Source organism: Linepithema humile, chromosome 2 (genome assembly GCF_040581485.1).
Source record: "Linepithema humile isolate Giens D197 chromosome 2, Lhum_UNIL_v1.0, whole genome shotgun sequence".
NCBI lineage: Eukaryota > Metazoa > Arthropoda > Insecta > Hymenoptera > Formicidae > Linepithema > Linepithema humile.
In genome coordinates, this window is record NC_090129.1 from 18,879,766 (window position 1) to 18,895,890 (window position 16,125).

General features: G+C 39.6%; 1 protein-coding gene across 3 annotated transcripts in view; it reads right to left on the reverse strand.

Annotated features, from left to right (window-relative positions):
- The window catches only part of LOC105679130 (ras-related protein Rab-37-like), a 155,503-nt gene that overhangs the window by 129,122 nt on the left and 10,256 nt on the right, over positions 1-16,125 (reverse strand). Inside the window, exons 3-5 of one of the 3 annotated variants that reach the window (XM_012378972.2) lie at positions 6,360-6,498; positions 3,878-3,988; positions 3,479-3,593 (exon numbers count right to left, since the gene is read on the reverse strand). The gene's annotated coding sequence lies outside the window, so the exon portion shown is untranslated. Of the gene's footprint in view, positions 1-3,478; positions 3,594-3,877; positions 5,715-6,359; positions 6,499-16,125 lie in introns of those variants that run through there. The other 2 variants (XM_012378973.2, XM_067348648.1) reach the window with 2 other exon arrangements.

Below are 16,125 nucleotides of genomic sequence, written 5' to 3' on the forward strand. Positions count from 1 at the left end.
CGTTTTATTTCCTCGCTCAATAAATTAATAAGTCCCGAAACGTAAACCTAACGTAGAGTGCAATGTGAGTCCGTTTAAAATCTACTTTTGCCTCTAATAAGAATACCGAAATTGCACAAACGTCTATATTAATCCTGAAAAAAATAGATGCGCAATTCCAATGTCAATTATTATTATTCGTATGTCCACGGAATTTGCCTGACCGAACAAACGGCAAGATTATGTTCGCATATCGATAAAACTCAGCACACCGTAATAAATCATAAGTTTTATTATAATACTAAGCACTTTTCTGTTTTCGTATACTTGCAGTTTTGAGGATCATGATGTATCGTAAAAGAATATCTTTTATGAGCTATAAGAATACTTTTTAAATATAATTCCTATTATATACAACCTGTAAAGACAAAATCTTTTGTTAACTGGTCGTCGGGCTTAGGAATTTTTACCGTCGAAGAAAATGACACTTACGGTACCGTTAATTTCTGCCGTACAATTTTTCCCAAATCTATAATTCCCGAAGTGTTCACAAAAAAACGATTTCGAGCGTCGTGGTTACGCGTTTTTCAGGTCGTGGGTCGTCGTCGCGCACCGATTCGACGAATCTCTGAAAGAGGAAAAGAGGGAGAGAAAACGACAGTGTATGGGCAGCGGTATTGGTAATCGCTAACAGGAGCGGCAGAGCACGGCGAAGAAATGAGCGAGAGAACGGGGTGCGAGCGGAAGCGTGTGCGAGCGAGAGAGGGTGCGAGAAGCGGGGGAGCGAGACGCGGAGAGCCCTGTAGTTATGGGAGTCGCTATAGAGCGGAGTAAGCATTGTAAATCAATATCCCGACGGCTGCCGGCGCTTCGAACGCGCCCCGTGTTTCAGCATGCCAATACATACATCGGAACATACCCTCCATCGCTGCTGGATGTCTGAATACAACGCTAGGCGGAGATACGAGGGGGGAGGGGACTAGACGAATCGGAGAGGATGGTGTGTGTGTTTGTGTATTGCTTTCTCTTAACGCGTGTATACGAATCAAATTTATCAAATCGCGGTATACCCGATAAAAATAAGAAAATAAACCTGTCTCTCTCGCACTTACTCCTGCATAAGTCAGGAAATTTAATTTGTTGTTATGAATCTAATAGAATTTAACAGATTCCAATTTAGTATTAACCAAGAAAATAATATAAATAAACGTTAAATTCATTTATTTAAAACTACGTTTGTTGTACATTCTATAGCGATAAATTAAAATAGAAATGGAAATCTTGAAATCATTTTTAAGCAAATAAATATATTGCATTAACAAAAAATGAATAAGATTGTTGGAATATCGCAAATTCTTAGAATTCTTAGAATTCTAAGATTTCTTAAAATTTCTTTGGAATCTTAGACAAGAATCAACAGATAATATAAGCTCCAACAAATCAATTCTGCATATCACTGTACACTTTAAATTATCAACAGATCAAACAATCAAATGGTGAAAAAAAGATATGTCTCCAAAGGTGGTCAAGAAGAAATGGTCACAATCTACCTGGTAAGAAAAGACTGAAAAGGCGGCTATGATAAATATCTTTGAACGTTATCTTGGTGATACCTCACTGTCAAAACGATTCATGCGATCGCCCACTTAGGGGGTCCGGGCGGAAGTTTATTGCCCGTATTTTTTCTTTTATTTTATTTCTTTTTTATGCTCTTTTTCCATGATCCTCCTTTCGCGTTGCAGAGCAATATAATTTCCAGAGAAATGCACGTTCCGTTAAACGGAACGATTCAACAGGTGACACCTCGTTGCGGAACGAGCATTTTTCCGTAGTTTTTAATCTCACTCTTTCTGTCGGTACTTGTTACGGACACGACAGAGTGTCAAATGTGCAATCCGTACGAGTTTTACTTTTGTCCTAATATGACAAAGTATGCATCGAGAGTGCCCTTTAAAAATATCATGCAATTTTTGTATTTGCGTCGCGAACACGTGTGAGTACCTTGAAGAACTGCAAAGAGGATTGAGAAGAGGAAAAAGGCTCAGGAAGAGCATGGAACATCGGCGGAGTAACTTCAGTTAAGTCGTCATTTATAAGTAAAAATATCGCGAAGTAAAAAATATCAAACATATGCAATACTAAAATACTTAAAGTATTCCTCGATCCCGGAAGAAATGCTACACTGTGAAAAACAACTCCCGTGGGGGAGAATCGCGAGTCGTTATCGAGTCGCGTTATGCGCCGAATTAAAAGGCTACGGTAAAACGCTATGGGGTCGTGTCGAAGCCACGCCTCGTTCTTCAACTCTATCACTTCTCTTTCTCTCACTCTCCAGACAACGGAGATAAAAAAGCCGAACCCTAAATGATATGTTTCGTTACTTGGAACAACGACATCCAGGAAACCATAAAAGAACGAAGAATAACAAAGGAATGCGTTAAATAGAAAGATGTGGAGATTGATTACGAAAATGCGAAAACACCCGTATTAAATCCGTTGAAGAAGAACATTTTTAAAGTTTAATTATTCTCACTTGTTCATGTAACGAAGGGTGCCACTTGCCATCGCAACCCCTCGTGACGTTCATTATCGCGATTATTTTCGTAAAATGTAGCTGAGGTTTTTGTTGAAAATTTAAAGTTTTTATTAAATATTTCATTAATGTCGTTTAATTAATGTTAATCATTAATAGTAGTGCAATAATTTGAATTAATTTACGATTATTAAACAAACTGAATATTGATAACTAATTGCATATTAATAAATTAACATTGTAAATACAATTTCTAAAGTGTGAATAGAGATATCGCGAGCTCTATTCCCTCTCAACAATGCGAGATTGCGAAAAAATAATTGCAACATCATAATTACACATTAATTGCTAAAACATATTAATTTCAAAATTGATACAATTTCATAAAAGTTGTACTAAAATATACATGAAAATCTGAAATTATTTGCAGAAATAAATAAAATTAAGAAACGAAATTTTGTACAAACCAGAAACAAAATTGTTACATGAACAAGTGCACTCACGGCATCATCCTTCAACATTCGATGTTTAATGAGGCAATCGAAAAAGCGCGCAACGCGTTACTGAAAAATTTACATTACCACTATACAAGAAAAATTGATTTCGATTAGCGCATTAGAGAAAAAAATAATATTAATAAAATTAATACCAATTATAAAAATTTTTCTTTTGGTATGCAGTAGGTATCTATTAGCGCATCAAATTACTTTTCATGCAAAGAAAATAAAAATATGTTTGTAAAATGTTTAGCGAATCATCTTATGTATCTATAAGGTATAACAAATCCCTCTCTCCCTCTCTCCCTCTCTCTTTCTCTCTTGAACATACTACGAACGGGTAAACACGTGTTTTTCTTTCCATTGTTAAATCATAAGACAATCAAACATCGAAAATAATAAAGCGCGTTTCGCAATCTCATAATGCAAAATTATCGCACATAATAAAATAATAAATTAATTCACTCACCAATTATTGCATCACCGTCTGTTTATACTGCCTCACTGCTTGTACTGCTGTATTGTTGTTATCTCATTGTTGTGCTGTGTGTCAATGTTGTTTCCTTGCTTGTGTCGCATTGCTCCTGTAAGAGAATTTATATAATTAATATTTAACTAGTCATTTTGCATTACCATTTTTATGTCAATTTTAAAGACTTTTATTATTTAGCTTTGATTAAAATACCAGTATTAGCACATTTTGTATCAGCAAATTGCATATTTTTAGAGTTATATAATTTACTTTTAATATTTCTGAGAAATTCTGCTGTTACAATGTGATAGAATAATAGGAAATAATGATAATAAAAGCATAAAAAACTAAAATAAAGAATAAAAATGTAAGAATATTTAAATGTTAAATACTTACCATCACGTCGTCGCTTTCACTGTAGCTTCAACCAAGATATCTTTTAGATGTTGTCCAATTCTTTTAAGCACTTTTATGTCACTGATCACACTCACACGGATACGAGTCGACCTATGAAATCGCGAATTAACAACCATACGCGATACAATCATTACGCTATGTTTTATTCCCCAATACGCAAAACGCGGAATACAGAGCACGGAGCATGAAACGTGAAACACGAAATCATCATCTATAAAATACATCTAATAATATAACATTCAAATCGCGATACAGCTGATAATAGATTTACGTTTATCATTTTATCGACCGATTATGTATTAAATAATGTGAAAAACAACAACCGTCCGACGATCGACGACGCGAAGATCCACTTTGCTCGATCTATCTAAATTACCCGTAAGATGTGACATTTCACATCGATGCTCGACGATTCGACAAAACAATATCCGACACGACGTGACGAAGTTATTACGAGCATCGAAAGACTGATATTTGCGACTGCACGGACTAATAAGCACAACACCGTTATTAGAGACTCAAGTCGCCCAATGTTTGTTTACATGCGGATTTTACTTCACGCGTACGAAACGTAAATAATACTCACTCGCGTCTGACCTTCGCCATTGTCTCATGAAATGATCACAGCGCGCGAAGTCTCGTGACGTCACGAGATGAAAACATCGGAAAGACGAAACAACTTCGTACCGATGCTCGGTGAGACGACAAGTAACGCTCGGCACACGACGCGGTCAAATATATGAATGCCGAAAGACTGATCATCGCGACTAGTATTCCACGCCGATTGGCCGACGCAATTCGACGCGTCTGATATATATTTAGGCGCAGATTCCACTTCGCAACCAAAAGAAACGCGCCCGAAACGGGACGATACTCATTCGCGCATGACACCCTTGCCATTATTTTACGAACTAACCGACGCACAATAGATGTCGCGACGTCACATGATACGTTTAAAATATTTGAGAGACGTGACAACTTCGTACCGATGCTTCCTAAGACGACAAGTAACGTCTGGCACAGCGACGACTAACACGATCGAATATATGAATGCCGAAAGACAAATCATCGCGATTAACACTCCACGTCGATTGCCCATCACTAGATTCAACCCGTCCGACATTTATTTAAGCGCGGATTTTCCTATGAGACCAGAAGAAATGCATGCTAAACGGAACGACACCCGCTCACGCTCGACACGTCCGCCATTAAACTACGAAATGATAGACATTGTGACGTCACGTAATATGTTTGAAACATTTGTGAGGCGCGACAACTTCGTACCGATGCTTCCTAAGACAAGTAACGCCTGGCACGGCGACGACTAACACGATCGAATATATGAATGCCGAAAGACAAATCATCGCGATTAACACTCCGCGCCGATTGCCCATCACTAGATTCAACCCGTCCGACATTTATTTAAGCGCGGATTTTCCTATGAGACCAGAAGAAATGCATGCGAAACGGAACGACACCCGCTCACGCTCGACACGTCCGCCATTAAACTACGAAATGATAGACATTGTGACGTCACGTAATATGTTTAAAACATTTGAGAGGCGCGACAACTTCGTACCGATGCTTCCTAAGACGACAAGTAACGCCTGGCACGGCGACGACTAACACGATCGAATATATGAATGCCGAAAGACAAATCATCGCGATTAACACTCCACGCCGATTGCCCGTCACTAGATTCATCCCGTCCGACATTTATTTAAGCGTGGAATCCATTTTGTAATCAGAAGAAACGCACGCGAAACGAGACGACATTCACTCGCGTCCGATACCACCGCCATTGAACTACGAAATAATAGATGTCGTGACGTCACGTAATACGTTTGAAACATTTAAGAGGCGCGACAACTTCGTACCGATGCTTTCTAAGACGACAAGTAACGCTTGGCACAATGCGACTAACACGATCGAATGTATGAATGCCGAAAGACAGATCATCGCGATTAACACACCACACCGATTGCTCGTCGCTAGATTCAATCCGTCCGACATTTATTTAAGCGCGGAATCCACTTTGTAATCAGAAGAAACGCACGCGAAACGGAACGACACTCGCTCGCGTTCGACACGTCCGCCATTGAACTACGAAATGATAGACATCGTGACGTCTGACGTCACGTGATACATTTAAAATATTTGAGAAACGTGACAACTACTCATCAATACTTCATGATACAACAAGCAATATAATACGACTAATGCGATTGAGTACACGACTATCGAAAGACTGATAATCACGATTTACACTCCAATATTTCACGATAATCACCCGATTTGATACTTTTAAATGCTAAAATTAAAAATTTAGAGTTAAAATTTAATGCAAAGTTTAAAATGTTTTAAAGACGGAGCAACCTCGCATTGATGTTCGTAAATTTGACATGATTAACGTGATTGATTTTACGAATGTTAAAAGATTAGTAATCAAGACCATACTTACTAATTAACATTCCATAACAATTATAATTTGATTCCACACACATGACGTTTGTTTACGCACAAAATTTATTTCGACGAAGAGAAATGCACATGAAACGCAGGACCCTCGTTCGTTTGTACTCGATTCCGTCGCCTTTATTCTACAAAATAAATTTTGCGCAATAAGTCTCATGATCATGGTGATTATCTAATTATGTTTCAATTAAAACAAACGCGCTATGCATTATTCTTACATCGTCGCAAATTATTCTTACATCGATGAATTATTTTCATCTATTTATTATATATAACACAGAGTCTAGTTCATATTATTTTATGATGCATCTCGTGTTATATGAATAAATAATACAAAATATATTAATTATGCATTTACGCAGACAATTTATTTTTATATGATCAAATAAAAAATGCAAAAGTTTAAAGTTAAATTACACGAATTGTCGCCAAAAATCGTCGAGACAAAATCTGGCAAAGAATATAGAATTTTAAACGTTGACTATAATAATAAAATACCGTAAATATTTTATAATATAAATTAACTCTCTCTCTCTCTTTCTCTCTGCATAATTTCGTATCTACTTTTTATGAATTATACCCGCTGAATATGTGAAGATAAAGATTAGATAAAGCACCAATTAATTTGAAACTACAAAAGAGCGCTTTTTTATATATTTCGCAATTCTTGAACTAAATTTTGTATGTATTCCACATCTTATTCTTACATTTTATTTTGTTTAGAAAAAAAAAGGAAGAAAGACCGAAATTGCGTACGTGATCAAGGACGTTCTTTATGCCTTTGGCCGTATTAATTGGACACTGCAGTTAAGCGCAGTAGCACGGTTACTTAGTCTCCGACTAATGGCTAATGGATAAAGCGGACGAGTTATGCTAATAAGTGTGCGCGGGCGCGCCAGAACGCATGCTCTCATGAATATTCATGCTGCTATCTGATTACGTCACTGATTGCCAGCATTCGAAAGTGTTTGCACACCGAAGTCCATTGGCGTATCGCGCTGCTCAATGATTCTATTGATATGTATCGTTCCCTGCCTGCAACTTAACTGAAAGAAATCACTCGACCGATTGAACTTTACTATTTATTAAATATTTTATGATTCTATTATTTTATTCATTAATCTAGCTTGTTCATTAATGTTACGCAATACTATGCAATATACAGGGTGTTTTAGATGAAACGCAGGTCCTTGAAGGAGTGGATAGATCTCGATAACGTGAGTAAAAAATGTCCATACAAGAAAATTGTGAGATCAATAGTTTTTGAATAAAATGCATTTGAAGTTAACCAATCACGGGGTTCGCATTTCGCGCCGTCAGGAGCAGCGCGGCATGAATCATTCTCGTTTGCAATACAATTCTGCCACATCAATTACATATTGTTTAGAAATTATTATTAACATTATCATATTAGTAGATATTAAAATAAAACTCAATTGTTTTAAACAATCGCTTGTGTATAAGAAATAAATTCTTCTGACGGCGCACAATGCGAACCCCGTGATTGGTTAACTTCAAATGCATTTTATTCAAAAACTACTGACCTCACAATTTTCTTGTACGGACATTTTTTACTCACGTTATCGAGATCTATCCACCTCTTCAAGGACCTGCGTTTGATCTGAAACACCCTGTATAACATTTCAAAAAGACTAACAAATATAATTTTCATCTAAATGTAATCTAACTTTCATAAAATTGTCAAAAATTTTATTTGTATTACTATTAAATGATTGATGAAAGCAGCTTCCAAATTCCTTCATCTTCCAAAATCACAGAAGCCATCATGTTCTGATATTCCATTTTGGAAATAAGATAAAAGATTAAGATTCAATGAAATCTGTACAGTAAATGTAAAAAAACCGAATAGCAGCGATATTTTGCACCTTAATTAAACGCGTGGTGAAAGTATGAAGGTACGACCCTCATTATCGTGAAGGGACGCATCGGATGTCGGATATCCCGATTCTCATTGAATATGTGCATACCGCGCGACTCATGTTTAGCAAGCTATTAACGCTATAATGCTCATTAAACGTGTGCGTTGCGTTGACAATGAAAAGAAAGCGTTACTGGTGTGTACCATTTCCTTTATTGCTATTTGCATTTACTGCAGTTTACCGCGATAAGCGTATGTGTGCGACTTGTAAGCTATAATCGTGGCAGAGAATGCTATCCGCTTGCTTATATAGCAAAAGTAAATTTAAATTATTAATATAATTACGATCAAATTTTTTTTCACTGATTATCTAGTATCTCTCGTAAATCTAAGATCTCAGATTATCTAGTTCGTGAAAATATCACATAGAGATACCTCATTGCGCTTAAATAAAATGCTTAAACTGCATTTATAATCTTACGTCTCATTATGCATATTGCGTCAAATAAAAATCCAAAAATTATTAGACCCATATCTGTAATAGTTAGCACTGCCTTTGGGGCAAAACGACAGAGAGAGAGAGAGAGAGAGAGAGAGAGAGAGAGAGAGAGAGATAATTTTATTAATTTACAATTTTATATATTTCATCGTTTTTCGCCGTCGGGGTAGCACGCAAGATTTCTCGACCGATGTAAAAACGCCGCACACGCCATGAACATTACGCGCGCAATTAACTTTCGCGTAGCCGTGATTAAACCGGTGGAATGAGAAGAGCGGAGGGGGAGCAAGCCGAGATAGGGGGTGAGGGTAAATGATTGTCTCCCCGGGCGCGAAAATAGAAAATCCGATTGGCCGTGGCGAAAGAGAGCGGAACAAAAGCCTCATGCAGAATTCAGTGTCGGCCGCTCCTCTATAATCGGAGCGAGGTATCGACCGGTTACCCGGCAAGCCAGGCAGACAGGTACACCTGCTCGGTGTGTGAGGCTTTCCCTTACGTTACGCTATTGTGCCGGCACGTTGCCGGAGAGCGGCTTCTCGCCTTCAGGTATTTCACCCCGGGGCCACCTCGTTAATCTCGCCCACCGACGTCGCCATCTTTACGCTAGCAGCTTGGCCAAGATCGCGGTCGATACCACGGCCGAACCTGCGATAATGCGCCATTAAGACGACCACTTCGCGTATGATTGGAAGGCGGATCGCCGAAACTTTAATAGATCACTCGGCGAGATCCCGTAATACGCGTAATTTGCGAGAACGGCTGGCTAAGAACCGCATTACTGCGACGATACGTACGGTGGCGGAATCATCGTGATTTTCGTTTCAGATTATCAAGCCAGAGTTTAACCTGTCGACACAGTCACCACGTTTGCGGGAAGATTCGCGTTTTTAATAATTCAGAGATAAATCAAGGATTTTATCGCCTAAAAATTCGTTATAAAAATTTAACTTTGTTATCAAAGTTATCAAAGTTAGATGAAATTACTTGGTTTTATCGAAGAATTTAAAAAATATATAAAGATATATAATATTAATTTTAAAATATGTAAAGAGGAATACGCGATATTCTTTCAAATACAGAAATATTGCAGAAGTATCGAGTTAATCAACATATCTTTATATTCTTATTTAAATAAAAATTGAATGTTTTAATACGATTAGCATTTCACAGCTGCATGAATGGCGGATATGTTTGCATTTTCTAGGCAAATAAAAATCAATATAAAGCTGTTGATTATGCTAATGCAAACACAAAGGCCTATTCTCGTACGATACGTATGTAGATCACATTATTCTCGCGCACGAGAATACTTTATTATTTTCGGCAACATTGCGCGCGTGGAACGTGGTGTTCCCAAATTAGAGACCGTTTTTTGTTCACGTCGCCACGGCCGGCTAAGCGAGGAAACACGCTGCACCTGGAGACGTTCCAAAAGACACTCGTTGGCGCAAGCCAATGCGATATTGTTAAGACGAATCCGAAGCCCCGAGCGAGTCACAGCGTAGATTTTCGAGCGGTCCAGACGTGGGAGTCGCCGGCGCGCGTGGGCCGCCATTTTTTCGGGACTTGCCGCAGTCCGTCTTGCGTACCGTCTCGCCGTATTTGTCATAACCTACTTTTTTCTTCATATATACGGTGTTTCAAACAAACAAAAAAAGACTTTTTTATATTCACAGTTTGTTTTTCAAAGTTTGCGATATTAATTTCCTCGGCAAATAGAAATTATATGAAATTTCTACTAAAAGGACGCCATTTTGCGCAATCACTCAGAAAATAGAGCTTTATTATTTATTTACATTTGCGAAATGTAATTCGTATAATCATTTCTCAATATAAAATGTCTAATGGATTAATTTTGTGAGAAATTTTAGGTAAGAAAACATCGGTTTCACATTTCTCTATCTCTTCTCAAAATATCTATGTTCCTAAAATACTTCAAATTACTTAATCATTTATTACTCTGTGTAATTTTACCGAATAAAGATCGACAAAGACCGATCTTTAGTTGTCAAATTACACAGAATTTGCGAATTAAATCGTTGTCGCTTCGCGAAGGTTCGAAATAAAAATTCTTTTGACATCTTACAGAACGAAACCGAGGAAAGACGATCGAGGAAAATACGTTGCAATAATCTTTGCGCGACTGCAAGCTTCTTTGTAATCGCGATTACGTAATTTCTTAAAATTGATATTACTTAATTTGTATCTGACAAAGGCAGCAAGGAAAGACGTAAAAAGGAGTCGGGATTCGAGCGGGCAAGAGCGCGGGAGCGGAAGTCGAGAATGTGGGGCGGTGATGGGCCGCTTCCGGTGGTCCCCGTGCACAGCTCGTAAGCCAAGTCAGTCGGACTGTGACTGTCTGTCAGTGAAACCGCAGACAGCCCGTCTGTCTCATCATTCCATTAAGCGATACGATACTCAGCTGTATGCCGGTACCGGTCGAAGAAACCTGTACCGCAACAGCAAAGCAGCCTTCGAAACTGGGCTCGATGGTGTCGAAGATACGATGGTATCAAACACCAGATGATTATACCATCACAAGAGTGCAGATATCATCAAACTTAATTAAAATGACATAATTCAACACTTGCCAATATTATCCTGTAGAATATATCTTTAACAGGGATTGGCGAAAACATTGCGCCACGCTCAAGAAAATTAAAGAGCATGCAAGTAAAATGATGCGTGCATATTGTATAATCCTATTTCCCGCTTCACAGCTCGAATGTCAACATGAAACCATTAAAACGTACGATCAGACGCGGTGAACTGAATTTTATATATCTGCAAAAAAAAGCGGCGCGGAGCGGGAGGCGGGATAAAATCTGGAGTAAAGGGGCGAGAAAATGACAGAAATGTATCGGAGTTACGAGGCTGGAACGAGCGCGCGGCTCATTGCACGAGGAGGTCACGTGAGAGCGAGTCGGGTCACTTAACTCTCTCGTTCACTCGCGTGCACTTCGTTTCGGCTTTCCGGTATGCATGCGCGCCTGTCCGTCCGTCCGTCCGTGTTCGTGTTCGTCACGCGCGCGTTCTCGTGTGCGGACGCATCGCTGCTCCAGCTCCAGCCATGGGAGGAAGAGGGCCGAGCGCGCGCGCAAAAAAAAAAAAAAGAAAAAGAAAAAGAGGAAAAACGCGCGCGCGAGGCCGCGAGCAGTGCAAGCAAGCGAGAGAAAGAGGGAAGAGAAAGAAGGAGCGGCGAGGAGAAGGTGAGCGAGTGAACGCAGAAGCTGAAAAAAGAACGACTGACTGCGAGCCCTTTCTCGCGTACATAAAAGCTAGGTAATTATAAGCGTCTCCGTCTCTTGTCTTCCATTCCCTTCTCTCCATCTCCCTTTCTCCTCCCTTCTCTCCTGATCTCTCCTCGTTCCGCTCACGGCTTCGCAATGGGGGAGCTGCGGCCGAAAGGGAGAGAGAAAGAGAGGGCAAGACGACCGCCGGGTGCCACTCATAGAAGCGTAACAATGGCTTTCCATGCCGGCTCAACCAACCAGACGACCGACTGACGATCATGACGAATCGTTCCCGTAGGATTAGTGGGACCGGCTTGGTGGGTTTGTTCTCGATCTTTTCCCGATCCATCATTAATCGAGTTTGTTTTTATTTCCGCGAGATGCGAGTGAGTTCACCTCGCTTGCCAAATGTCTTCATTGCGTTCAATATCGAGATGCAGTGTCTCTTACGCCACTTTTAATATTTTTCGTAATTTTATTGACAGACATATCGGATTATTCTGGGTTGGTAACCGGCTTGCTTAATTTACAATTTTGTATCCTGTACGCGATGGTGAGCCTGTTGTTCTTATAATTAAAATAATACGAAGCTCAGCATCTTAGAAATAGAGTAAATCACAGTTCAATGTACGAAAAATAAACGTATGTTGTTAAAAATACTTATTTCATAAATTTTACATTATAGAGACAATCATAAATATAGTTTTATAGTGTATCAATACTATGCTTATGCATAAATTAATGTAATTTTCTTAAATATACAGGCACCGGGCGCGAATTCAGATGTGTAAACAAGCAGGCACTCCAAAGACAATCTCCATCGCGACTTCAACTTCCCACGATAAACGATTGTATCTGAAACTCCTGCTCTAGAGACTTCTTCGATCGATACGCCTCTTGATCGAAACATTTCTCTTTCCCTCCGCTCCCTGAAAAACCTACCGCAACGAAGAAATCCATACCTTGATCAAAAAGTAAATCGACAAAAATATATTTTGTAGAAATTATTTGAAAGCAATGCGTCACGAATCACTTAACGCTGATTATCGAAGCAATCTTATGCAAATCACATTTACATTTCCTTGATGGCAACAGCGCTTACATATAGTTAAAACTCTTATTTATCGTTCAACTCACATTATTCACGAATAAACAGATGCGGATTAAAATAAATTCTTCGCTCAAATGTAATTGCCAAGAAAAGGCGTCATTCTTACACTTTGACAGTCAAAGTATCAACATTGTCATCTGTCAAATAAGAGATCGATTACAACAAACACTGATTGCGCGTATGATTCGTCATACAGCTTCATTCATTACACCAAGAACTATTTTACTTAGACAGTATCTATACGTTTCAGCATTCTCATCGGAGAGTTTCGAAGCGAAAAGTGCAATCGTGAAACATTTCTACCATCTAGAATTTACAATGAAACAATTCGGGATATCTGAACAATTCCTACTGCTTTCGGCAGGCTTCGTGTCCGTTTACTTCGCATAAAAAGGCATGAAAGACGCCAAACTTCTGCAAACGACGAGATATCTAGATGTGCGAAATATAGCCGTAAAGTTCTCTCATACGTAAAAGGAAAATGGAGTCACGTTTTGCGAATCTTTCGTGGATTTCGTCGCATAAGACAGCCGATAGCGCGATAAATTACGCCGAATACAAAGCTCTTTCGCAAACAAGCATAAAATTTTAAAATTTAATCCCAAAATAAGATGTGTTTTCGATTTTTCCGAATTAAACCTAAAAAATGATCTTTAAACTAGAACAATCTCTTGAGTACACTTCGCAGATTAAAATCGCAAAATTGATTCAAGAGAGGCAAGGTTCGACTAATAGAGAATACGATTTTCGAGCTGGCCAAGATCAGTAGGACGATGAAAGTATTTCGCATGCAAACGCGATTCTTTGTGGCGCGCGCTAAAACGCCAGCTAAAAATAAAAGTACAAAGTTCGGACTGGCGCGTTTAGCGGCTCGTTGACTGACTTTCTTCACGAACGCTCGCAAACTTTGCATATTTAATGAGCGGCGGTCACACATGAATATTAGCCGTAAACTCTTGGATTCTGCCGTTTAGATATTCGCGTTATGAGACCGACACTCGGCTCTGTCATCGCTGCATGTCGGCCCGTGAATCCTACAACAAACGGAGGAGCTCATCGCATCGCGGTGAAAGCGAGAGAGACGGTCGAGCAAACGAGCAAGACGAAAACAAGAGTTTCTTTATCGCGGCTCTGAAGTGCCGGCCGGTGAAGAAAAAGCACTGAGGAGAGAGTAAATATCTCATTTGCCGAAAGGTACAGGTAAGATATAAAAGATGCGGATAATAGAAGTTACATTTATGACAAAAGTACACATGAAATTTAAAAAGCACAAAAAAGCAAGAGAAACACAAGTAACATTTGATATTTTTGTTTGGATGAAGCGCTCAAATAAAACCGGAAAAGGGGAATTATATGCAACGGAGAGTAAGAGAGGCATTTAGTTTATTAATATAAGCTGAGATCAGATTAACGATATAAATAGCCACGTATATAATAAAACTATGCACAAATAGTTCACAGACTCGTGTCGCAGGAAATCAATCGATGACTCCACACTTACATAATTACCGCGCTGCCGCTATTGCATAAACAAAAGAAAAGTGCAAGATATTCTTTGACGGCGCGACCGCTTAATATCTGATATTGATATACGATTTGAATAAGAAACAAAATTTATTATGCAGGAATTTTGAGTAACATTTATCCTACAGGCTACTGCACAGAAGGCGTATTACGATGTTCATCTGGAAGATTATTCCAAAGCTTCAGCGTGCAACATATATAAAAGAGAGAGAGGGAGAGAGGATTTTACGCGGCCAAATGTAGGAGCGAGAGGGAGCGACTCAGAGAGATGGATGGAAGGGGGAAAGAGACGCGGACAAGAGAAAGAAACTCTTACCGCTGGCGAAGCAGCGAGAGAGACCGCCAGCACGAGCAAAGTGAAACAGAGGAGCGAACGTAATACGAGAGAGAGCCGAGAGGGCTGGCAAAAGAGCCGAAGGTCTCGCGCTCTCTTGGCGTAGCTGCAGACAGATAATACGCGCGCTACACCAAGCCGCGTGAGCGTGTCGCACGTGTACGTGTGTCCGTACACAGATCTCTCTGTGTGTACGTGGAAGCGTCGACGTACCCACTGACGCGCTTAGAGGCCCGTGGAATATCGTAAAGCTGCCTTCTCTCGCACAGCTCTTATATCGCGTTGTTTCCGAAACTTTCCACACTGCATCTTCACTTAACGGTGATATCGATATTCATCCCTTCAAAAATCTAACAACGATAAGAACGTTTTATCGTAGAGAAAGTGAGAATGTAAGATGGAGCGGAAATTTGGGATATCGGAATATGATTAGATTTGTTTCCAAAAAGTAGAGAAAAATGAAAGAGCGATAAGATTTTTGATAACTGCTTCAGCGAGTTGTCCAACGTACGAATGTATTAATATGGAAAAACAATTATTTTGCGATGTAAATAAAGTTTCTCAAATATTTTCCCAAAGCTGTTTCATTCCAGAAATGTTATCTATCCAGATTTCACGTTCCGCAATCCGGTGGAAATTTTATTTTGGCGAGCGAATTTTTGCAAGAGGCCTGTGCACCAAACGCAACAACGAACGACGACCGCGGCGGCTCCGTTAGAATTCCGCTAGCCGGAGAAGGACGCAAGAGAGAGTGAAATAGAACGAGAGCAACGAGCGAACACCGCCGCTGCGCGCGGCACCGACGAGAAGGATCCGACAAGACGAAGAGGTGGAGGAGGAGGTGGGAAAAGCGGGAGGGTAAGGGGACGGTTAGATCTTATTACGCCGCGCACCTCGTGGCTTACGATGCAGCCGAGAGAGCCGGGGCCGAAGTCATGACCGAAGCGAAATAGACGTCTAGAAAACACGAAGGTATATCGACCGTGATTGCCGAACTCGATTGAGAAAATGAAAAGGACACTTCGTACGAAATATGGAGCACGTGTAAACGTCGAGAGAAATAAAAAAATTACGCACACGGGCGAAAGATTCGCCATGTGAAGCTCGCGAATTTATCGTACTACAAATTTATTTTCTAATATTTCACTCTGACGTAGAAGATCTTAAGTTGA